Source organism: Desmodus rotundus, chromosome 3 (genome assembly GCF_022682495.2).
Source record: "Desmodus rotundus isolate HL8 chromosome 3, HLdesRot8A.1, whole genome shotgun sequence".
In the NCBI taxonomy this organism is placed as follows: domain Eukaryota; kingdom Metazoa; phylum Chordata; class Mammalia; order Chiroptera; family Phyllostomidae; genus Desmodus; species Desmodus rotundus.
The window spans coordinates 168,819,571-168,845,446 of NC_071389.1; the positions used below are offsets into that span (position 1 = coordinate 168,819,571).

Below are 25,876 nucleotides of genomic sequence, written 5' to 3' on the forward strand. Positions count from 1 at the left end.
GTCACTGGCAAAGTATTCAATGGAGGTTAGGTCTTTTATTACATAGATTTTGATAAGTTACTAGACATACCACCCCAGCCAAAGTAAATTAGTGTTACTTTAAAAAGATGATAATTTCTTATACATTTATGGTAAAGGATGACTATTAAGTGAGCCACATTGTCGCTGTTTTCACCACCATTCAGAAAGCAGGAATTTCTTGCTAGAGATTAATTACTTAATGTGAATAGCTATTTTAATGGGGATAGAATGTAATGACCCATGCTTTTATGCATTTGAGCAAAAACTGTCGTGTACTTCATATCAAATTGTCTTCCTCCCATTTCTCCTAAGATACAAATCTGTTGGGATCTTTCATATTGCATAGTGTCAGCATCACTAGAAACTTCAGATTCAGCGTGTTCAAACAAGAATCATAGTGGCCGCTGTACGACTTAGTTAAAGGGTAGTTTAGAGCATGCCAAACTGGTGCAACGAATCCGCCTTTGAAATAATGCTTCTCATTGTGCAGCTTGGACAATGAATTCAGTATGCGTCACTGGTGGACCTGGTGTACTTAGACATTTATTCTTATTCTTCCTTCTGTAGATGTATCGTCATTTAGTAGAGGATATTGAAATCTAAAGCCACACATACACCAAAGCCAGATACCTGAGAATTCATGTTCTCTGGAGAGCAAGACTAATGGTTATTCAATTTATAGGGAATATCAATTTGATAATATCAATTTACTTTCTCCAACAAAATCGGGTATAAGAGGAAACCAATTCCAAGTTACGCAAGTCAGTTTGGATTGGCCATGTGGTACATAAAAATACCTAGGGGCAGATAGGAGTGAGTTGAAATCTTCTAGAAGAGTCTATGTGGAGGAAGCTACCCTGAAGAGCTCTTACCTCTGCTGATCTCCTGCTAGTACCACTACAGTGCTGTTTTCTCACAAACCTAAAATCCATCCCCTAAAAGGAAATGCATTTCTAGGGGGAGTACACCAGAAAAGAAAAATGTAACGGTCATGTGTATCCCCATACAAATTATTCCTCATGATGTAACACTGCTTTTACAAGGACCAGAGAGATTTCCAGACTGAATAAGTCCAAGTGAAAACAATTCTGGAAAACATTGTTGTTTGAACCCAATCCACTTAACTTGGTCTGTCTTGAAGTTGCTCACTTACTTAGAAGTTCATTCTTTGCATTGAGTATCTCTGCCACTGAGGAGTGGTCAGATTAAGTGTGCTGCCTTGCTTACTTGCTGGCTGAAGTCCTTTTTGTTACTTCTAATGTAAGCTTTTAGAAAGCTACAAAGTACGGGGACAGACACTATCATATTCAATTGGACATGCTTTCTGCAGATTTGTTAAGGATTTACTCTACACATTTGTAGCATTTAGTTGCCATGGAGATGACCTCAGTGGTAAGAGGAACAGCCTTTAGGTTGGACCTCAGATTTTCCTTTTATTTCCATTTAATTTGATTTGACTGCAAAATGTCACTTCCGCTGCATTGATTAAGCTTCATTCCTGCTACCAGCCCTGTTAGAAAGGTGAAAGGGCAGGCCGGCTGCTGTCATTTTGCACACCTCCCCTTTTCTGATATCAATACAGATAGGCTTTTGAGATGAGAAACTCCTTCACTACATTGATGCAGACACAATTTCTCTTGCTCAATTCATGAAATATAATAAAACTAAAATTATGCTCAGAAATCTTTATTCACCCAAAAGCACACTCTATGTAACCTCAGCTTTTCTCTGTTTCAGATTCATGCTCCTGTAAGGTATAATATATAATGTATGGAAAGTAAAAATTACTGTGTCTTAGGTTTTCTTTAAGTTTTTTGGCAGATTAACTCAACAGTTGGCCATCTTGAAAGAATTCTTGTTTTATAGTTCAATGAATTATAAATAAATTATAAAACAAAATTATACAAATATGAAGCATTAATTCTTGCTCATATGGATTGGAAGTGTCAACCTTAGGTAATCAAAGTAGGTGGGAAGCTCGGCTACCTCCCGTATGCATCCCCGACTAGGGACCAAACCTGCAACCTAGGCATATGCCCTGACTGGGAATCGAACCCGTGACTATTTGGTTTTCAGGTCAATGCTCCAAACAACTGAACCACACCAGCCAGGGTGAGTAGAGGATGTTACTTAACACAAGAAATTTACTGCTAATAGAACTGCAGTTATAAGTGTGGGAAGACAATTTGACAGGAAGCGTTCCAGTCACTTTTCAAAACATAACACCTAGATTTCAGCCTTGAAGTGAATACTTAGTTCTACTGTGTTTAGGAGGTTAATTTATTAGGCTTCTTAAATAGTACCATTATTTGGAAAAAAGCACTCAGTTGCTTGCTGGAACATATACAGGAAACCTGTGAATTCATGGCTGGAAAACACACAAGTCATTGATCACTAAAGACGCACCACCACTTTGGGGGCAAAGCGCTGCGACTGGGCATAGTAACTTGATATTTCTATAAGAAAGGTAACTTTATTGACTAGGATTGGTATTAGGGGGGGGGGAAGAAGCAATAATTGCTATTTAGATACTGCTTTCTTGGTTTGTGGGGTTTTGGCCAGGCCAGGATGAGCTATGCCGTCCTTTGGGAACTGATACTAGCGTTCCAGGGTAGAATACGAATAGTTCATATGATTTCTGTTGGAAGTCTAAAGTTATGTGCATTGCGAGAATACTGAAGATTTCCTTTTTGGTCTCCATTATAGTAATTGCACTTAAATAGACAAGTTTTACTACGTTGGGATATTCTAGAATTCCAGTTAACAGTGTAGTGAAAGTCGTAAGCCTGACTCCATTTAGTTGTTATCTCTAAATCACATAGTGTTTGTCAAACTGGAATGTGTGCATGAATCATCTGATACCTCATTAAAATGCAGGTTCTGATTCAAAAGTCCTGGGGTGTGGCCTGTGATTCTGTGATTCTAACGTGTTGCCAAGTGAGGCTGATGTTGCTAAATTCCCAGACTGCACTTGGTGGAGTAGAGACTTAGGGCAGCTTCTCAATCTTGGCTGCATAGTCAAATCACCTGGGAAGATTAAAAACACTTAGGCCTGGGCCCTGTCCTACCCCCAGTGATTGGCACTTAATTGCGTAGAGTGTGGCTAGGTAACTGGAGTCTTAGAAGTTCTCTAGGTGATTTTGATGTTCAGCCAAAGTTGAACATCACTGATTAGATAACGACCCGTGACAGGGGTGAAGATTACCCAGAGATGATAATGGTATAAATAATGTTTTCAAAACCCGCCTCAGGGTTTTTATTTTTGCCGTTAATCTGGAGTTCTTAGAGAAGACACTGAACAAAATATATAAATAAAACCCAATTCATCATTCTGTTTATTAACTGAAAATATTAGCCTACAAATAAACATTTAACATTATTATCTTTAGCAATTTCTTTTTTTAAAAAAATGAGTTAGAATAGGCTGCCAGATTTAGCAAACAAAAATACCGACTTTGAGGCGCCATCCCAGACCTGCTGAATCAGAACCTGCATTTTAACAAGATCTTCAGGTGATACATGTGCACAATGTAAATATTGCATGGGATACACTTAGAAATTTGTTTATCTGAGATTTACATTTACTTGGGTGTCTTGTATTTTTTCTGACAACCCTATTTGAGGAAGGAATCAACATTTGTTTAGTATTTAGAGTTTACAGAACATTTTTAATATCTTACCTCTGATTTCACCTCATCTTCATGTGTCTGTAATGCCTCCAGATTTTTAAGCCTCACATAAAATAAAACCAGCTCACAGACCTCACAGTGTCATACTGTGTGTGCGAAACAAAGACAGACAGGTTGTTCTGTGCATTCAAAAATAGAGGGCAGCTGCCTCACTTTTAGGGCAATAATTAGTTTACATCAAAAAATATTTCACATTTTCATTAAGTTTATTTATTTAAAAATTGTCACAGCATTTATAATCCTTTTGTTTATGGGACTCAGAAGTCATCTTCTGTAATACTACAGAGTAACAATCGGTTATGCTCATAAAACTACAAATGCCAGGACTCCCCAGAAAGAATTACCTGAAGGCTTATCGTGTGACCATGAAAACACAGTCCCACAAGGTTAAAAATGTTTCTATATATACAAATAATAAATGCTAATCTTTTACAAAGTCACTTAGGTTAACGAACAGGTTAAAGTCTGGCGTGGTTAAAAGTGGCATCTATTATTGTGAACTCACACCTAACCTGGCTCCTGTTGGCTGGCAGTCTCCTTTGAATCCCAGACATTGAAAAAACAGGTTATAAGGTTTAGTTGTAAAACTTCACTTTCAGGTTAAGGTAAAAAATACATTATTGATACTATTACATTTTTCTTTTCGCCGCCTCCCTGTTTGGAGTCTTTGTCACACATCTGGTACGCTATTAAGGAAGAAGACATTTACATTCTGGTACCAAATGCAGTGATTTGCGCTTTAAAATGTAGTGTTGAGAACTCTATTTGGAATGTGTTGCTGTATAGAACAGTGAGCTTTAATAGTGTTATATTTCAATTTATAAATAACTTTTGCATCCTATCTGACATTTAAACAATGTATGGCACTTGGCAAAAAGTAAACCGCCAAATGATTTCTTAAGTGCCCAGTGGAGGGATGTCACTGTGAATTTTTGACAGTGGTAAAAAACCAGTAAGAGTGTGTGTTAGCTTTACAAATCCTTCAAATTAGAGGATTTACTTTGCCACTATAAAATCACAGATGCTCATTGACATTCTGAAAGGTGTGGCATTGATTTATATTTATAGTGAGTCAGGTGAACAGGTATATCATGTAGTGAAGCTGTACTTAATTAGTGAGAATCAGGAAGGCAAATGATAATTGGCACTTGCAGACACAGTAAATCAAGGTGGGTTAGAGAGTGTTTGTTTCATCCTTGCAGTGAATAGTCCCATCAACGCCTTCGCAGTCATATCTCACGTGACCAAACTGGACCTCAGTCCCTTCCTCTGTAAGACGAGAAGAGGACTGTTCCTTCATTGAGTTGTTGTGAAGATTAAGATAACAGGTAAAGCTCCTGGCTTGGTTCCAATTGATAATTCAGAAAAAAGTTAATTTTCACCTCAACCATCCTGATGTCCTAAATTCCTCCAACCCATTGAGACCACTGGCCATTCTCCTTCCCTGGTAGAGTTTTTAGAAATACAGTATGGCATGTAGGATGCTGAAAAGAGATAAACTGTTGATTGTTATCTGATCAGATTTAAGCTCGAGTGTGATTTTCGTGCCCTGGCTTGTGTGGCTCAGTGGATTGAGTTCCAACCTGCAAACCAAAGGGTCACCAGCTCAATTCCCTGTCAGGGCTTGTGCCTGGGTTGTGGGCCAGGTCCTTGGTTGGGTGGGTGAGATGCAGCCAATCGATGTTTCTTTCTACATCAATGTTTCTCTCCCTCTCTTTCTCCCTCCCTTCCCCTCTACAAATAAATAAACAAATAAAATCTTTTTCAAAAAACGTGATTTTGTTAGGTAAAGTCCAGTTGAAGTCCATTAAGGTAACTGATTTCTAATAAAGAAAAGAACAGCCACTAAGAAGTAAAAAATAGAGGATCTGGTCCTGGGACTAACTAGACATTTGATTCCATGCATATTAATTGTTCTTGGCTGAGGTTTCTTTACTTTTACCAAGCGAGTAGAGTAGAACTGCGATGTCTCCTCTTTTGCCCTCCAGCTCCTCTCCTAGTAACCTGCCTTGGGCTGGGTTCACTGAGGTGCCGAGTTGGAGATCTGGGGATGCTCTTGGGATCAACACCTGTTAGGGAGTTGAGACCCTCAGGAGCTGGCCTGAGGTACAGCTACAACTCAGGCCTCAGCTGATCCCACTGGGAGCTTGGGCGCTGCATGGCCCTGCAGAGTTTTGTTGGCAGTTGAGGCAAGAGTGCCGGGCCTCTATGGCCCCAGGCCCTTTTTAGGGGCCTAACTTCAGCCCACTCCTCCTGGGGGCAGGTCCTAAGGAGGAATCACTTAGAAGCTAGCAGCAGCCAGGCCTTCTGGCAGCTAGAATGAGTGGCTGGTTGTGAGGAGGATCTGGCCTGGCCTCTATGGCAGGAGGTAAGCTTCCCAGTGCCTCAGGGTCTCCCACTCAATCTCAGCAGGATACCAGTGTCTGGTGGAGTGCAGTTTTTTCAGAGAGGTTTTGGGGAAATGCTAAGCTTTAGAATCTCTGGGTGGACTCGGGAGTGTTATTTTGAGCATAACCTCCACTTAGGTATTTTCTGAAGTGAAATTAATCAGAATACGTACTTTGATGTGAAATGTTTGCTGAACTTCGCAGAAGGACGGACTAGTTCTAAGGGATCTCTTTCATAAAAATCTCTCTGAAGGCACCATGAAAAACCACTCTGGTTTTTAGAGTTTCATTTGTAGTTATGACCAAAACAAAAAGTGCCCAAGTACAGTGCCAGACTTTAAAAAAAAAATGATAGCAGTCATCCAAGTCACGGAGAAAATCAGCCTACTTTGGAAACTTAGAATAAGATTCTGTTCTACTTTTGAATAGGGGAATTCTCATCTCAATACTGTTCGCCCATCTTTAATTAGCTGATCATTTTTCAAGTTTTGGAAAGAACGTTTCATCGGCGATGTGCTGTGGACTAGCCCTCTGGACTGGACCCTGAAGTGAAGGAATTTGTGTGTTAGTTGAAACAGGTGACTGAATGGATAAGAACATCGAAAAGTTAAAGCTAACTTTATCCATTATCTACAGAAGTTCAGTATTCAAATGTCAGTGTATTCGTTTAGTGGTCTTATTTGGTGGAATAGTGTGTGAACTTCTATATTCCCTTAGTTGGCCTGAAAATTGAATGACAAACAGCATATAATCATCTTTCTTGTTTAAAAAAAGAGAGTGAGAGAAAGCGATTTCTATTTGTGTCAGATTTTAGATGTCTTAATATTTTTTCCTGTCTAATTTTGCAAAGAGCGATAATAGAGTCCCTGTCAAATTAGAGGCTGCAGACTTTTAACCTATGTCATGAAAAAAACATTAGTTATTATTACTGTAAACATAATTCAAATAAAAATTTAGTTTTAATACCATTATGCTGAAGGGTGCAATGCAAGCATATAATTTTGCTCATTAAAAACACTAAAAATTCAGAATGACAGTATAGTAGAGAATAAATTTTTTAAAAAACACACAAAAGTTGAGTTGTCTCCTGCTTCCAAAGATGGAATTTCAATGTAAATTTGTAACTGGAAAAATTAGACGTAAAATGATTCCTGTAAAGAACCATTCATCTCTATTACTTATGCAACTCAAAATTATTTTCTAAAATACCATAGCCTGCCACATGTTTGTATCTGTAAGGCAGAGACTAAAGGGAATAGTGTTGAGAGTGAGAGATACATGTGAGATAAGAAGGACGCAAGTGTAAAACTCACACTATGTCCAACATCATGGAAACATCTACAAGCAAGTGATATTTCTGATCTTTGATGAACCGATAATTGAACCCGTTTTAGTAGTCAGCTCAGAATTACGTGCTTGCGTGGGATTGCTAAATGTGAAAATGACGCTGCATCGATTTTTAGAATCTTTCAGACCTCTGTTGAAACTCATGACAATTTTGATCCCGTTTATTACATTTTCCAAATGCCGGTGGACAGAGCGTATTGTTACAGTGGCTTAGGCATATGCAGGAAATATCTAAGCAGGTGAATTTTGGGTGCAAAAGGGTATTTTCTCAGCCAAATTAATAAAACAAGAGAATGAATGAAAAACCAAAGAGCGTAAATCAAGAGAAGAGGTCGGTTCTAATATCGCTTTTAGCAGTAGTATCAAATTGAGTCACAGATAATTAGATTGATTTGAGTACCCTATGGTTTTGTTTGGAGAAATGTAGCAACTCTCATTGCTCTTGGATGTCTATAGGATACAAGCAAATGGAAACACATGGCTTTCAAAAATGAGTGCTATTATGTCCTACTCAATCAGAGAAATGTAGACACTGATAGAGTATCAGCACCCGAAGCCGTTATATTAAAGCAAGCTTCGGTATCACGTGCAAAAGTCACAGAACATTGTCTCATAGTTTGCCTCCTAAGCTTGCTACCAGTTAGTTTTTCATGTTTATTTCCTAGACATTGGCTCTGCCCTCTAGCTGCTGGATGTCCAAGTGATTTACTTGTAGACTGTGCTCAGGATTACAGTGGTAAGCATACTGAGTTTCAAACTCAGTTTTCATAGAAAAACTACTAGCCATGCATATCTGAATATGCATACTGCAATGGCATTACCAAACCTAGCCGCTGACATGCATTTCAGAGTCTGATTTTTCTTAAAGACAGTATTGGAATAGAGGGGCCATGAAAGGCTCTGGGTGGGCTCTGGTCTATAAGGTATTATTAAGGACAATTTAAGCATAGAATCAAAGGAGTTGAAAAATAAATAGTACAGCACAATATATTTTACCTAATATGTGGATAGATTTTAAACTGAATTCTTAATGCTATTCTGATTAGAATGCTTTCATGTTTAGAGCATGACCACTTAAGCATGTACTTTTGCTCAACTTATTAAGAAGACAGTTCAGCTTTTTTTTTTTCTTATTTGAAATCATGGTGGCTTTTTTTAGAAGAAAAAATTCCAACATTTAACTTTGCTTTTCTGAAATAACAAGCATTTCTGGTTATCTAATTACTTTAACCACCTATTTCCTGAATTGTGCTCGTCCACTAGTAGTTTTAACCACAAATACAGACGCTCTCCTTTCTACTCTTATAGGTTTTTTGAATTAGGTCCATTCCTATCCTCAAGGAGATGGTTAATGTAAATCTAGAATAAATATTTAAAAAATATAAGAGGTGGGTACTTTAAGTGTAAAGGAAAATAAATGTAACATTCTTCTGAAAGAAGTCTAGGAAGGATTTTAAGTTTTTAAGACTTTTTATTTAATTACTTTGCAGTGAAGCCAGCTGGTTTGGTAACTTTCATGACCTTATATTCCCTGAATGTTCTCATAAATCAAAGGAAGAATATGCTCAATTCTAACATTAGTCCTGGGGAAAATTCCACATTTGAAAACAAAAGAAAGAAAGGTAGAATCAAGGTTGCCTTGGGAATTTTGAGGTCCTTCGTAAGGTTAATTGGGAGGGCAGAAATTCCTTTATCCTCAGATTTTCCTTTTCCTTTCTCTTCTCTCCCCCTAAGCTTGTCTGCCCTCTAACCCATTGATTTCTCTTGCAGCTTGAGCCTTCACCCTTCAACATTGAACCTGGAAATACAAAAGTATTATAACAGGCAGGGGGATGGCCTTGGTGATCTCGAAGTTCTTGTTAGTGCTCTATTTTAAATTCCAATGATTTCATAGAAACTCAAGGGTGAAATGGACCTCTGGAGGTCATCAGAGCACAGCTCCCTCATCGCAAGGATGCCTCCCACCTTCTGGGAGTCAGCCTTAACAGACAGTCCCAAGGGACCACTTCTTTTTCTGGATTGCTTCAGCATTGAGCACCAGGTGGGGAAAGGAGGTACACACTGGAGAATTTTTTAAACTATAGATTTTACTTTCTTCTTGACTTAGATTTAAATGTATAAATCCTTGCCTTAGCAAGTCAATCTTTTGAAAGGGATCAATGTTAAATATCTAGGTATTGTTTTGAAGGGGAGTGGGGCTCTGGTGGATGAGAATTTTAGGAAGTCAGAATCCATTGAGAGGAAGTGATTCAATAAACAGTAATTGATGAGTCTTGTCACCAATTAGCAGACGTGAATGCCTTAGAGAACAAGACTGATAACATAAATCTATGAATGGAGTCCTACCTATACAGGAATGCAACAGGAGTGGTGTGAGGCCTGAAATATTTAAGTCCTTGTGCTAGCCAATCAAAACACGTGTTTGGGCCATGTTCTGCTGGAAGTGTTCAGTTTGCAAACGCTTAAGTCTCTTTGCATAATATTTGCTAGATCTTGTGGGAGATTCACAAATGACCGCCTAAGATTTGACTTCACTAAGGTACAACAGTAATTAAAGTTATGATTATTCTAATGTCAACTACCATTTAGAGAGTAGTGGTTGCTAAGTCCCAGGCACCATGTCAATATTATTCATCATCATACTAACCCTTTGTGGCAGTCATACTGACCTCTATTTAAAGATGGGGATGTGGAGACTCAGAAATGATCAGTTACTTGCTTATGATCACTCCTGTAATAACTGTTGGAGCCCAGGTTAAATTTGAAGTCCTCTAACTTGCTAACTTCTAAACCCCATGTTCTTAGCCACGTAGTCAGGAATATATCAAGCTGTCTTCTGTGAGATATTAGTAGATATGTTTTTTTTTCTTAAAGACAATTGACAATTCCACAGTCAGATAATACAAAACAAAATCTGAGTTACAGACAGTTAAGCCCCACACATCACTTACTGTGGAACTTTTTTTAGAGCCTTTAACATATTGCATGTTGTGAACCCCCAAAGAGGTACGTATATGTTTTGCAGTGTTTCCCAAGCTAATGTGAATTTTACAAATTATCTCAAGTTCTAGCATTCTAAGAAACTTATATAACAATACCAGCCCCCTTACTGAGATAAGTGTTGTCATTAAGAAGCAAAGTAGTCAGGGTACATGCAAAATAGACATTAATTTTACAATCAGAGAAGGCCTCAAAGGGAAGGTAGCGTTCGGGATTAGTTCTTAAAAATGGATAATATTTTCACAGATGATAAAATTTACATAGATAATGGGGATTAGAGAACATTGCGGGAGAATTTATTTCAGTCAGAGGAACAGTTCAAACATATGTACATAGAGATAGGAAAGCATAAGAGCGAATTTGGGTAATGCAGAAGAAGATTGATAGGTAAGTGTCGTTGGGTGTTTATTATTAATCTTAGTGTCAATTATATTTTAGAAGATTGGCCTTATTTCTTTATATATTAGAAAAGCTCACTTTAAGAATATTTTAAGTCAGATGGTAAAAGATATCTTTATTTGCATTATTAAAATTATTAATTCAATGAACAAATATTTATTGACTGCTTATAATTGCCCAGGCCCTGTTTGGGTTTCTGAGACTACAGCCATAAAGAAGGTATGCAAGGGTTCTCTCCTCAGACAACTCACAGACAAATGCAACACAAACATAACCAAGATAAGAAAATGTGCACTCGTGATAAGTCCGATGCAGAGAGATAAAACAGGCTGATGTGATGAAGAATGCCTCCATGGCTATTTTAGATTAACAAGAAGGGAGCAGACATTTGAAGATCATGAGGACAACATGTTAGGCAGAGAGACAGCCAGTGCAATATCCCTAAGGGAGGAACAAACTTGACGTTACTGAGGAATAGAGACAAGGCTGATGTAGTTGGAGCACTGGCCAGGAGGAAACTGATAAAAGGAGTTCTGAGAGATTGAAAGAAGCAGATCACAGAGTCAGGAGTTAGACTTTTTCCGTAAGTGTGATGGTTAACTATTGGAGATATGTTAGAAGGGGCTCGACCAAGTATGTGTACATGTGTGTATATGTATGATCTCTCCCTCTGGCTGCTTTGTGGAGAGTAACCTGTAAGGGGAAAGAAGAGAAGCAGGGACCAGCTAGCAAGTGATTGTGGTAGTCTAGGAAGGACTAGTTTGGATGAGCAGCGGTAGACATGATGCAGAGAGTGGACAGTTGAACACAGAGGCTTTAAGGATGTGCTAATGAAATGGGGGGAGGTAGATGGAACGAATTGGATGTAGGTTGGTGGTATTTGTTGATAAGGAAGACTGAGGAGCTGCAGGTTTGGATGGAAAATGAGAAGTTTTGCTTTGAGGAAATTAAGTTGGGAATGCCTGTTAGTCATTCAAGTGGAGAAGTCAACTCAGCAATTGCATAGGTGAGTCTTAAATTAAAGCGTGTAGTCTGGGCTGGAGATACAGGAATATATTACCCCACATTCCATTAATAGAGTCAAGAAAGTCTATCGCAGTTAAAATGCATTTTAAAAAGAAAAATTAAAAAATGAAGAAATGAGTATATGTGTTAATAATAAATTAAAAGTGAATGCGGGACACAGATTACTATAGCACAGTATGGATTTTGGGCTCACACAGTGTTCTTAGCATTTAGTAAGTGCTGGTAGAGAAGCAGGAAAACATTAAACTTCAGGATTTTACATGCAGAAAGTCTGGAGTTCAAATGTCTGTCTCCTCTCCAGCATCTGGACAACGCCCTTCCCGCGGAGGTCTGAAGGCTCAATGTTGGAAGATCACGTTTTTTCCCCACTAAGACCGGTGATGCTAGGTTTACAATAAGTTCTTCTTTTTCTTGAGTAGATGTTTTCTCACTCCCCATTGTCCCTCCATTTTTACAAGACCCTATAACTTAAGACTTAGAAGAAGGTCAAATTCTCACTTTTTATAATAACTCCTCTCATAACTTGATATAGTTGTTGTCCTTTATGTTTCCTAGATTAAGCTCACCCAGTACCTTTAGTTGCTCCCCGTGTGACAAAACTTTAAGCCCTCTGTCTGTTATGGTTACTCTTATTTCCAGTGTGTTTTTCTACACCCCTCTCCAAGCCTGGCACCTGGCATTTCTGCGTTTCCCACAGTACTGTGGCTACGTTTCTACAAGGCTGAGTGGAGGTGGATTCGGCTTCCAATCTGTAGATGCCATACTTCTGTTAATGGGAACCAATCCAAGGCTCTATGCTTTTTCTTCTTTATTTTTTTTATAAATAAAATAAACCTTCAATTTCACAATAATTTTGGATCGCAACTTTGAAATATGGTACAGAGAGTTCCCATATATTCTCCAACTAGTTTCCCTTACAGTTAACATTTTATGTTACTGTGATATGTTCATCACAAATAATGAACCAACATTAGTACATTGCTATTTAACTAAACTCTATACTTTATTTGAATTTCCTTAGTTTTTCTGTTCCTGGATCCCATACGAGATACACATTACTTTTAATTATTATGTTTCATTAGTTTCCTTTGGATTGTAGTGGTGTTTCCATTTTCCTTGTTTTCTATCCCCTAGACACCCAGGTATTTTGTAGAATACCCCTCAGTTCGTGCTTGTCTGAAGTTTTTCTCACGGTTGGACTTAGGTTATGGGTTTGGAGGAGGACAATCACGAAGGTGAGTGCCACTCCCATCTCGTCATTTCCAGGGTACATGCTGTCATTTTGGCTTATCACTGATGACACTAACCACAGTCAGCTGGCTGAGGCTTCCAGTTGTAAATATGCTGTTTTCTCCCTTTCCACACTGCACTCTTTGGAAGAGCAGACCATTCTCATGAGGCAGTGAATTAAACATAAATTATTTGCACAAATTATTTGGTATTCTATATGGGTGATTTCTCTCTTTCCCCCCATTTATTTTTCTCTTCAGTCATTTATTGATATCAGTATGGGACTCGGATATTTATTTGATACTTTGGATTGTAGTCCAATAGGGCACTCTTTATTTGCTGCTCGAATTGCTCCAGCTGTGGGCGTTGGTGGCTTTTTTGGGTTGGTTCTTATGTCCCTTTGACATAGCCCATTATTTTGTTTACCCTGTGCTTTTAAGATGTGTGGTACTGCTATCCCGTCTTATACTCTGGTACTATTTGAGAACTGTGGGTATCAAAACAGATTTGATGATGACCCTTACGAAATTTTATGTTCTTACAGTTATCCATTACCATCATAGCTCGATGACTGCAGCAATAGCCTCTTACCTGGTCTCTGAACCTCCATTCTAACCACTCCCATCTGCATGGTGTTCAGATTTTTCAATAGCAGCCAGGGTGATCTTCCTAAATGAATAGCGATGCCCCTCTTCCCTGTATCAGCGCCTAATGCTTTGTGTAATCCGACTCTTGCTTATTTCTCTGATCTCAACACTTAACTTTTGTATCTGTCAGTCAGTATATTTTAGCCACACAACTGTCCTTTCCGTTCTTTAGAGCTAATGCCAAGCTTCTATGCATGAGGCTTTTCTAACATTGGGTGTCTCTGCCAGGAATGTTCTTCCCCCATTCCTTCAAATGGCTGTTTTCCTTGGTATTCAGATCTTAGCTCAGATGACACCGTGTCAGGGAGACCTTTTCATGAATCCAATCTAGGGTAGCCTCAGTCTGTCCCTATTATATAGCCATGTTTTATTTTCTTTATAGAAATCATCCTAATGGAATACTTTCTTAATAATTTATTAGCAATCTATTATCATTCTGGACCTCCAACCATTAGAATGTGACAGGGTCTTGTATCTTTTGTTCATAGCTGCATCACTAGTGCAGAAAGCAATTCCTGGACCACAGGAGGAGCTCAATAAATAGGTGTAAAATATTGATTATTAAAGACTCAGTTATTTCTTTTTTTTATGTTGTTCATGCTATTACAGTTGTCCCACTTTTCCCCCCTTTCCCCTCCTCCACTCAGCCCACTCCCCACTTCCATAATCAGTCCCTTCACCACTGTCTGTGTCCAGGGGTGCTATATCTATGTTCATTGACTCATCCCTTCACCTTCTTTTAATCAGTCCCCACCTCTCCTTTCTCCCCTTACAGATGTCAGTGTTTTCCATGTTTCTATGCCTCTAGTTCTATTTTGCTTATTAGTTTATTTTGTTTATTAGATTCGTCTTTTAAGTGAGATCATATGGTATTTGTCTTTGACCAACTGGCTTGTTTCACTTAGCTTAATAGTCTCCAGTTCCATCCATGTTGTTGCAAAAGGGAGTAGTTCTTTCTTTCTGCTGCATAGTATTCCATTGTGTAGATGTACCACAGTTTTAAAAAAAAATACATTTATCTACTGATGAGAACTGGAGCTGTTTGCAAATCTTGGCTATTGTAAATAGCACTGCTTTGAACAGGTGGCTGCATATATTCTTCTGAATTGGTGTTTCAGGATTCTTAGGGTATAATCCCAGCAGTGGAATTACCAGGTCAAAAGGCAGTTCCATTTTTAGTTATTTTGAGGAAATTCTGTACTGTTTTCCAATGGTTGCACCAGTCTGCATTCACACCAACAGTGCACTAGGGTTCCCCTTTCTCCACATCCTCATCAGCACTCATTTGTTGATTTATTAATGATGACCGTTTTGACAGGTGTAAGATTATATCTCCTTGTGGTTTTAATTTGCATTTTTTTGACGGCTAGTGATGTTGAGCATTTTTTCATATGTCTATTGGTCATGTGTATGTTCTCTTTGGAGAAGTGTCTATTCATGTCCTTTGCCCATTTTTTAATTGGATTATTTGTCTTCCTGGTGTTGAGTCATATAAGTTCTTTATATATTTTGGAGATTAATCCCTTGTCCAACGTATCACTGGCAAATATGTTCTCCCATATAGTCAGTTCCCTTGTCATTTTGATGATGGTTTCTTTAGCTGTGCAGAAGCTTTTCAATTTGATGTAGTCCCATTTGTTTATTTTTTTTTTCTCTTTATTTTCCTTGCCCTAGGAGATACATCAGCAAAAATTTTGCTATGCAAGGTATCTGAAATTCTACTGCCTATATTTTCCTCTGGGATTTTAATGGTATCGTGACTTATATTTAAATATTTTATCCACTTTGAGTTTATTGTGGTACATGGTGTAGGTTGGTGGTCTAGTTTCATTTTTTGTGTGTACCAGTCCAGCTCTCCCTGCACCATTGATTGAAGAGACTGTCTTTACTCCCTTGTGTGCTCTTGCCTCCTCTGTCAAATATTAATTGACCATAAAGACATGGGTTTATTTCTGGGCTCTCTATTCTGTTCCATTGATCTATGTGTTTGTTCTTAAGCCAGAGCCAGACTTTAAATTACAGTGACCTTGTAGTATAGTTTGATATCAGGTATTGCGATCCCTCCAACTTTGTTCTTTCTCAGTATTGCTGAGGCTCTTCAGGGTCTTTTTTTGGTTCCATATACATTTCTGGAATATTTGTTCTAGACTGTGAAAAATGCCATTGGTATCTTAATAGGAATTACATTGAATCTATGGATTGCTTTGGATAGTATGGGCATTTTAATGATGTAAATTTTTCCACCAGTTATTTCTTCTAACACTTATCTCTGGGGTCTCTATAATATGTTAGCTCTTGTGTTGTGATACTTTGTTACTTCATGTGATTATCTTTTATAAGATTGCCTTGTATAGTTCTGATTAAGATTATACAATAATTTATCAGATAACATGTGCCTGTCATAGTGGATTTTCTTAGAAAATAAAGCAGACCCTGTTCCCATAAACATTGGCTTCTAGCCTGACCACGCCTTCCCTATGACTCCTTTTCAGACCCCCAGGCCAGGATCAGAGAGCTAGAGGCAGAACTTGGAGCCACCGACATTTCCTCTCTTGATTAATATCAAATAAGGTAGCAGTTCTCTCTGGATGTGGTTGTTCAACATTTTATACCCTTAGTTATTTATATTATTATCCATCATATATCTCTGTCTGAACCTCAACAAAATCAGCATGAGGTCAGTAACTTAACTGCAGCCCCAATATGGAGCATCCGATCCGTGTTTTGTGTTATCACTGTAATGCACTCTGACACCTAGGATGTCTGTTTCATGGTTTTCATGGTCGAAAGCCATCACTTTGATAATCCATTTTGGAGTCTCTCTTTGGATCTAGATGAAAATCAATAGTCTGTTGCTATAAACTTTACTTTCTCCTTTTGCCATTTTTTATTCTCCTTGAACTCATATGCATTTACATAATTCTAAAAAATTTAACAAGCTTCTCAAGCAAGCGTACTGTTTTACCATGTTAAGGAGCATGCTGTCAATTAGACATATCTGATACCATGCAGATTTGACCACCATGTAGCCTGTATGAGCTATATAGCACTTGATAGTCAATATAAAATCACTCATTAATAATTCCTCACTTAATCCAATGATTCATTATTGTTTCAAATAACTTAAAGATTAGCACTTCATAACTGTTACTACTTGTGCCTTGTTTCCAGTTATAATGGGAATTTCATTAGAAACTAACATTAGCCCATGGGGGTACCCAACAGAATCAGTTACTACCTATTAATCTCAGTTTTTTTCAAAAGGTATGAAATGGATCATCTAGCATTTATTCTCGCTGTGGTGGTGTCTTTGGTCAGTTTCCTTTGGAAATACGCTTTGGGCCTCTGACATGGCATCTACGTGGTTTATTGTTGTGCACTCTTGGGAACAATACCTATGAGGGGTGAGGGAAGCAAGATGGGCAGATGGAGAGACTGAATTGAGATGCGTTTGCAACAGAGGGCTCAACCAATGCTACGGGAGTTCTGGAGCTGTGATAGCCCTCAGAGCTCTCCTGAATTGAGGTGAGGGGCTAGCCTTTGTACTTCTTCATTTAGCAGTCACTAGACATTTACTGCCCCTGGGGAGGAGTGTAGCCTCTGGCTAGTCAGCTCCCCTCAGCCAGGCAGTGCTGAGAGAAGGGCTTAGCTGTGAGCTGTTAGCATTGGTATTCTTGTTCCCTTTGTCTGCAGGGGGTACAGTCCAAGATCCCCAGTGGATGTCTGAAACTGTGGATATACCCAACCCTATGTATGCAATGCTTTTTCCTATATGTGCATATGTATTACAAAGTTTAATTTATAAATTGGGCTCAGTGAGAGATTAACAACAATATCTAACATGAATAGAACAATTCCAACAATACACTGTACTAAAAGTTAAGTGAATGTAACTCTCTCCCTCTGAAGATATCTTACGGTACAGTACTCACCATTCTTATAATAATGTGAGATGATACAATGCCTGCATGATGAGATGAAGTGAGGTGAATATTGCAGCCAAGTTGACAGAGCCTGAGGCTATTACTGACATTCTGAGCCATCTTGGGCCATGAAGATGTCATGTCTTCCACAAATTTTTAAAGTATATTTTGTTGATTATGCTATTACAGTTGTCCCATTTTTTTTCTCTCCTTTATTCCCCTCTGCCCTGCACCTCGCCTCCCTCTAGCATTACCCCCTTAGTTCATGTCCATGGCTCGTACATACAAGTTCTTTGAGTTCTCCATTTCCTATACTATTCTTAACCACCCCCCCCCCCCGTCTATTTTGTACCTACCAATTATGCTTCTTATTCCTTGTACCTCTTACCCCATTCTCTCCCCTCCCTCTCCCCACTGATAACCCTCCATGTGATCTCCATTTCTGTGATTCTGTTCCTGTTCTAGTTGTTTGCTTAGTTTGCTTTTGTTTTTGTTTTGCATTTGTTTTAGGTTCAGTTGTTGAGAGTTGTGAGTTTGTTGTCATTTTACTGTTCATAGTTTTGATTTTCCTTCTTTTTCTTAGATAAGTCCCTTTAACATTTCATATAATAAGGGCTTGGTGATGATGAACTGCTTTAACTTGACCTTATCTGGGAAGCACTTTATCTGCTCTTCCATTCTAAATGACAACTGTGCTGGATAGAGTAATCTTGGATGTAAGTACTTGCCTTTCATGACTTTGAATACTTCTTTCCAGGCCCTTCTTGCCTGCAAGGTTTCTTTTGAGAAATCAGCTGATAGTCTTATGGGAACTCCTTTGTAGGTAACTCTCTCCTTTTCTTTTGATGCTTTTAAGATTCTGTCCATATCTTTAATCTGGAGTAATTTAATTATGATGTACCTTGGTGTGTTCTTCCTGGGATCCAACTTCTTTAGGACTCTCTTGAGCTTCCTGGAAGTCTATTTCCTTTGCCAGATTTGGGAAGTTCTCCTTCATTTTGCTTTCAAATAAATTTTCAATTTCTTGCTATTTCTCTTCTCCTTCTAGAACCTCAATGATTTGGATGTCGGAACATTTAAGGTTGTCCCAGAGGCTCCTAAGCCTCTCCTCATTTTTAAAAAATTCTTGTTTTTTCATTCTGTTCCAGTTGAACGTTTATTTATTCCTTCTGTTCCATATCATTGAATTGAGTCCCGATTTCCTTCCCTTCACTGTTGGTTCCCTGTATATTTTTCTTTATTTTCACTTTTTATAACCTCCACTTCTTCCTTTATTTTGTGTTCACACTCAGTGATTTCTGTGAGCATCCTGATTACCAGTGTTTTGAACTCTGCATCTAATGGGTTGGCTGTCTCCTGATCACTTAGTTCTTTTTCTGGAGTTTTGATGTGTTCTTTAATTTGTTTTTCACAGTGCACCTGTTACATTGTAAGGGACAAAGCCTTAGGTATTTTCCAGGGTGGGGCAACCCACTTTGCTGCATCGTGGAGCTGTCTGGATGAATATTTCTTCCTTAACTCCTTGTTTGCTGGACTTCCATACAGTTCGATTTTCAGACAGTTCTGGTTGTTTTTTGTTTTTAAATTGGCTGTTGTCCTTCTTTTCTATGTGGGATGAAGCAAAGCGTATCTACCTATGTCTCTATCTTGGCTGGAAGTCCTACTCTCCAAGACCCCTTTTGGACTGCTGTGATAAAGGACTGGCCTTTGCCATTGGGCTGACATGGATAGGTCTCCCACAAATGTAGTGCTTTTCCCATCTTAACCAAGTAGTTACCATGCACTGTTACCATAACTTTTGCAGTTTGAGGTGCAATAGTATAACTAGCATGAACTTATTTTTCGTTCATCACAATTTCATGGATAGAAGATTTGCTCTTACCATAGGTCTTAGCAACCTCAGCATTTTTTTAAAATTTCCTTATTAAATTGAGAACTTTCACCTTTTCACTTAAGGTGTGGACGTTACAGCTCCTCTTTGGCATATTCAAATCTCCAATATCTTTGCTCTTGTGCTTTGGGGCTGTTATAAAGTAAGATAAAGGTTACTTGAACACAAGTGCAGGATATATCCACCTGATAACCGATGACTACTAAGAGGCTAAAGGTGAAGAGCATATACTGCTTGGACATGATGGACAAAGGGATGATTCATCCCACCCTAATATATATGGGTGGGATGGAATGGGTCACATGAGATTTCATCATCACACTACTCCAAATGGTGTACCACCTGAAACGTATAAGTTGTTCATTTCTGGGATTTTCCATTTAATATTTTTGGATAGGGTTGGCTGCGGGTTACTGAAACCATGGGAAGCGAAACCACAGATGAGGAAAAACTACTGTGCTGCTGGCAGCTGGGCAGTGAATGTGTCTGTACCGAAGGGAAGATTTTAGGTTGTGTGGATAGTATAGCATCTCCTCCAGGAGACTTCAGATAGAGTTCATGTGTCAGTCCTAACTTCCTACTTCTGTGCCATTTGCATTCATCCTCGAATTATAACACTCCTGTACTTGCTGAAGGTTCTATATCTGCCCTGAATCTCTCCTCCTTCAGTTTCCTTGCATAGAGAGCGGGGACAATGATACACGTGTGCACACAAATACAGTGGCCCAGCACATAGTTGAATGCTCAATAGACGTTAATTTTTTAAAATTTTTAAATTTTATTAAGACCTTGGAATGCATCTTTAACTAATGGCTAAAACCCTAAGAATTAGGTTTCACAGACCCCTATCCCTCCCTTGGATGTAGAGTAGTTTCCTCTTCTTGGATCCTGTGCATATTTCAAGAATGATATAGCATTGAAATATAAAATGTGTTCAGAGAACCCTAAAAAAGTCAGTAATATATTATCCAGAACTAGCTCAATCCCTCCCACCTCCCCCATTTTCAACTCTTTCTTAAACACTAGTTTAAAAACTGCAGGTTTCTGGAAGCTTCTCAAACTTCTGAATATTAGCATTTAATGAGTAATACTCTAAGAATTTACTGACCCGTCCTTTGCTCATGGTTGACAAGAAAGCAGTGCATTTTTTTTGCAGCTATTATATAATACTATACTAGAATGTATGTTGAAAAAGCTGCTTTTCCTTGTTCTTTCAAAATATTTTTCCTGCAAAAGAAACTTAGTCTCAACCTGTTACATTGATAATGCACAATAACATCTGATTTTAGTCAATACTGATTATTGTGCAGCTTGGCCTGCTGGGAGATACTATCTTTCCTGCAGCGAAACATTCTCAGTGATTCTTTATCAGATACGTGTATCTAACGCTGTGACAACTCATCTTGTTCTAGCATCTTACATGTGCTGAACAAAACAAACAGACATTTGACTGATGTCAACAATGCATGCCCCTTTTCTCTCTGTAGGAATCTAGTTTATATAAAGAAGTAAATTGTCTCTTTAAGATGTGACAGAATCAAATTGGTTTGGAATGCTGAACGGTTACATTATTGGCTGGTACCACAAATTCAATCAGTGATTTTCAACAGGGGTTGATGGAAATTGCTGAATTCCTGTAGCATCCTAGCTGTTTGTTGAGTGAAGGAAAGTTAGGTCGTAGTAACCATGTTAAATATTCTTATTTCAATCTACCTGGGCCTAGCTTATCATTTTAGGGTTTGAAGCCTAAAAGATCTTTTAAAAATATTCCCTAAACTTAAAAGTTTTAAAAATGTACACGTCACTTTGTAGACTACTCCCGTGACTTCCCATCGCCCTCACCGGTAACTAACGTCTTTACAGTGTCTGCAATATCCTGAACGTTTTGGTTCCCTGGTGACTTCTGAATTCATCATGAACTATCTCACCTTGTGCTCGCTTCCCTCCAGCCTCCCTGTCTAACCCCCGGGACAGCTCCCACCATGGGCCCTTTGACTTGCTTTCCTACCTTCTTCAACTCGGAGCAAATGTAACCAAACTTCTCATTAATATTTCCTCTCACAACTTTTTAAGTCTAAAAAGTTAAGACCACCCCACCCCTTAGCCCTACAACAATCCACTGCTTGTCTTCATTTTACTTTTCTCCTTCTAATATATACGTGTTTATTTATTGTTTATTGTCTTCTCTGCTCACTAGAATGTATTGCTCATGGGTGCAGGGAGTTTTGCGTGTTCTATTCATTCATGTATCCTTATGCATAAAATAATTTCTGAAACTAAATAAATTTTTGTTGCATGAGTGAAAGGAATACAAATAAAAGGACATAATCTATATTGAAATGGACAAAACAAGACACCAATTATAGGCTGAACGATGATTGATATTGGATTGCATTCTAACAATATAAAAATTTTGCCTCTTTTACAAGTCTCATTACTCAAATTGTTTTTTAGAGGTACCTTTAGAACATTTATCGGTAAAATATTTACTTTTCTCTGTTGGCTGCTTCTCTTTTACTTCTTGCTTTGGCTGTTGCTGCCTATAGTCCAATTTTCACACCTTGTTTAGACTTGCGTGTTTACTGTAACTCTAGTGTCTTAAGTTTCCTGCCTCCTTAAATCCACAAAGCCCTTTCAGAAAGGATTTCCATGTATTATATTTTGTTCAGAAAGTCTTATCTCAGGCAGGCATATTTGCCTATTTTCTTTTTTATTTAAAAAAGTTTTATAATCATTATACAGGCAGAATGCTGTTCCAACAGACTGGGTTAGTATCTTTCCATGAAACCACATACAATAAAACAGTTTCCTAACAAAAAGTTAACAATGCATAAAATGCTGATACAGTGCTTCAGAACACTTAATTATTTCTTTTCCCCTCATTGTTTATCATTGTTTTGTCAACTTTCCATATCACTACCCACAATGCTTTGGGTTCGGTTTTCTTTGAACATTCCTTTCCTCTGAACTTGCCATGAACTTGGGCCTGTAGCATTCCGCCACAGAATGCCACAGCCACATTATACAGGGGGAAAAGTTCCAACTTTTGTTGTAAAAGGTGCTAAAAGCGAACTCATATAATATAAAATAGTAGACACACTTTGTCCAGTTGCTGCTTTAGGTTGATAAGTGATGCTCGCTTTCAGAGAAGGTTAGTGGACTAGTTTGCACATACTTCAGGAGAATCGGGAGTGAAGTTTGTGTAGGGAGGAGGAAGAGAGAAAAGAATTATGTCCATGGGACCCGGTGGACTGTGGGAGGGGAAGGGTTGCATAAATGCCACACATGATACAGGAGGGGATGGAACCCCTGTCACACACGCAGTGGGGGATGATGCAGAGGGCTATTTGTTTCTTATACAGCAGGACAGGAAGATGATTGTTTTTGCATTTCTGATTATTTCTCTGCTTACAGGGTTACATTAGAAAATTCGCATTCCTCCTATCAAAGTGTTGTAGAGGGGCTGTGTATTGGGAATTAAATCCCGGGCTCTCATCCCAGCCCTACCAGTGGATAAAAGTGAATGGGAATGGCCTACAATAAGAATTCTCGCCTGACTGGCAACCTCAGGTGATTACTTTGTAAAAGGAGGATCTATCCTTTGCTTGAACCACTCCAGTCATAGCAAAGTCACGGTTTTCCATCGCGTCCCCTATACAACAGGTTGTTACATTTGACGTACTGTGTCGTATCAGAGCTGCGGCAGGGCTCTAAAGGACCAAGAATGATGTGGGTCAAGCCACCTATTCAGGATTTTCTAGGAGACTGAGAAATCTTATTTGTTATTTGTTTTACTGTTTGCCTCTCACTCAGCTGGAGAGGGTGGGTGAGGGGGGAAGGAAGAAGACTATAATAAGATTGGTGAAGAATGTGGTAATAAGAATTCTTGTGCAGAGAATTCAGAGTGCTGAGGTGTTTCATTCAGCCCTCATCCTTTCTCCCACCCCCCAAAAAGTGCATGTGAATGGGAAGTCTAGGAACCATCCAGGGAGTTTGAGGTGTGTAACCTGGCCTATGGGGGCACAGGTTCTGGTATCTGATGTTAACAAAGGTCAGAAGGGAGCGATAGCAAAGAGACAGGGATGCAGTGGGAATAAGCCCCGTTTCCACAGCTCTTTAGGAGAAGAGGTGGTTTCCCAGAGGTTGTATATGGATCCTGTAGGAGGGAGCCTATTGTGACCCCCTCCTCCACTGCCTCCCCCCTGCCCCAGCCCCACACTGAAGATGTTCCCATAGGGAGGAAGACAGTCTCAGAAGAAAGAGGCTAGAGTTTGGTGATCTGATGTTGAAGTTGAGGGGGTTCTTCAGGCAGCATTTGTGGCATGACCAGTGTCCAAGAACCACGTTCTGAGGATCTCAGCAAGGCGAATCTCTGAGGAACCCATGAAAACACAAACTACAAGAAACAGCCAGCAATGGGACATGGGCCAATGGCAGAATATGAGTGTCCCAGACAAGGAAGACTTTGTCTATCTCTTAATTCTTCCTCTCCTCCTCACCCTCTATGCAGACAGCAGTCAAAAATTGACTTAGATTTTTCCGGACTAAAATTTTAAACTGTTTTCAACTAAGTTGTTCACTTATTTAGTGCATATTTATTGAGGATTAGTACATACAAAGCACCATACTGGCATATGTATTTTACCACCTCAAGGAGTATGTCTAGGGATGAGTTTTTCCGTTATCTTGTTCTTAATGCAGTTTTGGTCCTCTCCAAAAAAATTGGCATTTGCATAGATAATTTCCAGATCCATGGGCTTAGTTTATAATGTGAACATACCACGTCCGCTTGAGTGAAAAGGTGAGAAGGCGGTTGGGCTGAGAAGACTGGGCGTAAATAAGCATGCTGAGGGCAGTCTCTTGAGATGCACGGAGAAACAGAGCAGCAGACCAGATAACTGTGTGTTTTTCATCGTGACCTCATTTAATTGCTGAGTTGTCTAATTTTAGCTCCTGATGTTATGATATAAAAGAGTCTCTTTTGCTCATTTGCTTCTTTGGTAAGTATTTATTAAAGAGGTACTATGCGTAAGGCATTGTAGGAGACATACATCTTTCCTGCCCCCAAGAAAGATATAATCTAGTGGAGTAGAGAGATTGCATTAGTACAGATCATTGCAGTATTCAGAAGCATATAATTAGTGAGATATAAATTGTATTAGGAATCTCTTATTGAAAATGACAACAACCCAATTTGAAATAACAGCCAAGGAAGAGATTTATTAGCTCTAACAACTAGAGAGTGTAGGGAGTACCTATTTCAGGCATAACTAGTATCATCAAAATAGGGCATACTTCCCTCTTCCCATTACTCTGCTCTGCTCATTTCTGTATTAGCTTCATGCACAGGTAGTTTTCTTCTTACAGAAGCAGTTCGAGGCCGTGCCACTCTCTTAACTGGTACATCCAAAGAAAAGCATGCATAGGTTTTTTTTGTTTTTCTGTTAGGCCCAGGAGGTTTCCTGTGACTGGCACACTTTGGGTTCCCTGCCCTTTCTGAATCACTCACTATGCTAAGGGAGGTGGAGTGCTCCCATTGAGCCGCCCTTGCTTAAATGCCTCCCTTTTTGAGAGTAGAGGTAGCTGGTTGCAGACAGAATTACTTGGAACATATCCTCCAGAAGAAGGGTGTTCTTTCACCAGAAGAGAGCAGTGGGGAAAGAACGCAGGCAAAAACCTATCTCCATTAGCTGGTTGAGGGACAGTACAGAGAAGGGAGATGTCTGGTGATTGCAGAAAGTGTATAAGAAGTAGTCATAGTAATAGCTGAGCTTTTGAGATTTCAATAGAGAGTTTGGTGGGACACAGAGGAAGGCTTCAGCCTTAGCAGAGGAGCCAATACATGACGTTTACAAAGCTCAGAAAAATTCAGACAATGCCCCGTGGCTCTCTCTGTAGGTCCTAGCATCTTGAAGGTTATCTATCCTCTCTAATATTTTTCTCAGTTTCTCTCTTTCCCTTCCCTCCCCACTGTGATCACCATTCCACGTATACTGTCACTTCTACTGCTCTGGAAAAGGTCACTGGTCACTTCCTAATCTGCAAATCCTGTTGCCCCTTTGCATCCCTGTCTGACTTGATATGTCTGAGTGTTTGACACTATGATTCACATCTTCAGGAAATTTTCCCCTCTCTTCTTCTGAGACACTGCTCTCTCCTGGTACTTTTCTGTCCACCTGCGCATTCTTTCTGAGTCACTGCGGCTGGCCTCTTTATTTCTCATCTCTCCTTAATGTCTCCTTTCCCCAGAGTTCAAGCTCAGTTCTCTTCCCATTGTGCATGTTCTTTTCTGTTCGATCCCATTTATTCTTATGTC

General features: G+C 39.1%; 1 protein-coding gene across 7 annotated transcripts in view; it reads left to right on the plus strand.

The window, feature by feature from the left end:
- Positions 1 to 25,876, plus strand: part of SOX5 (SRY-box transcription factor 5) — a 908,025-nt gene that overhangs the window by 91,046 nt on the left and 791,103 nt on the right. The window lies entirely within an intron of this gene.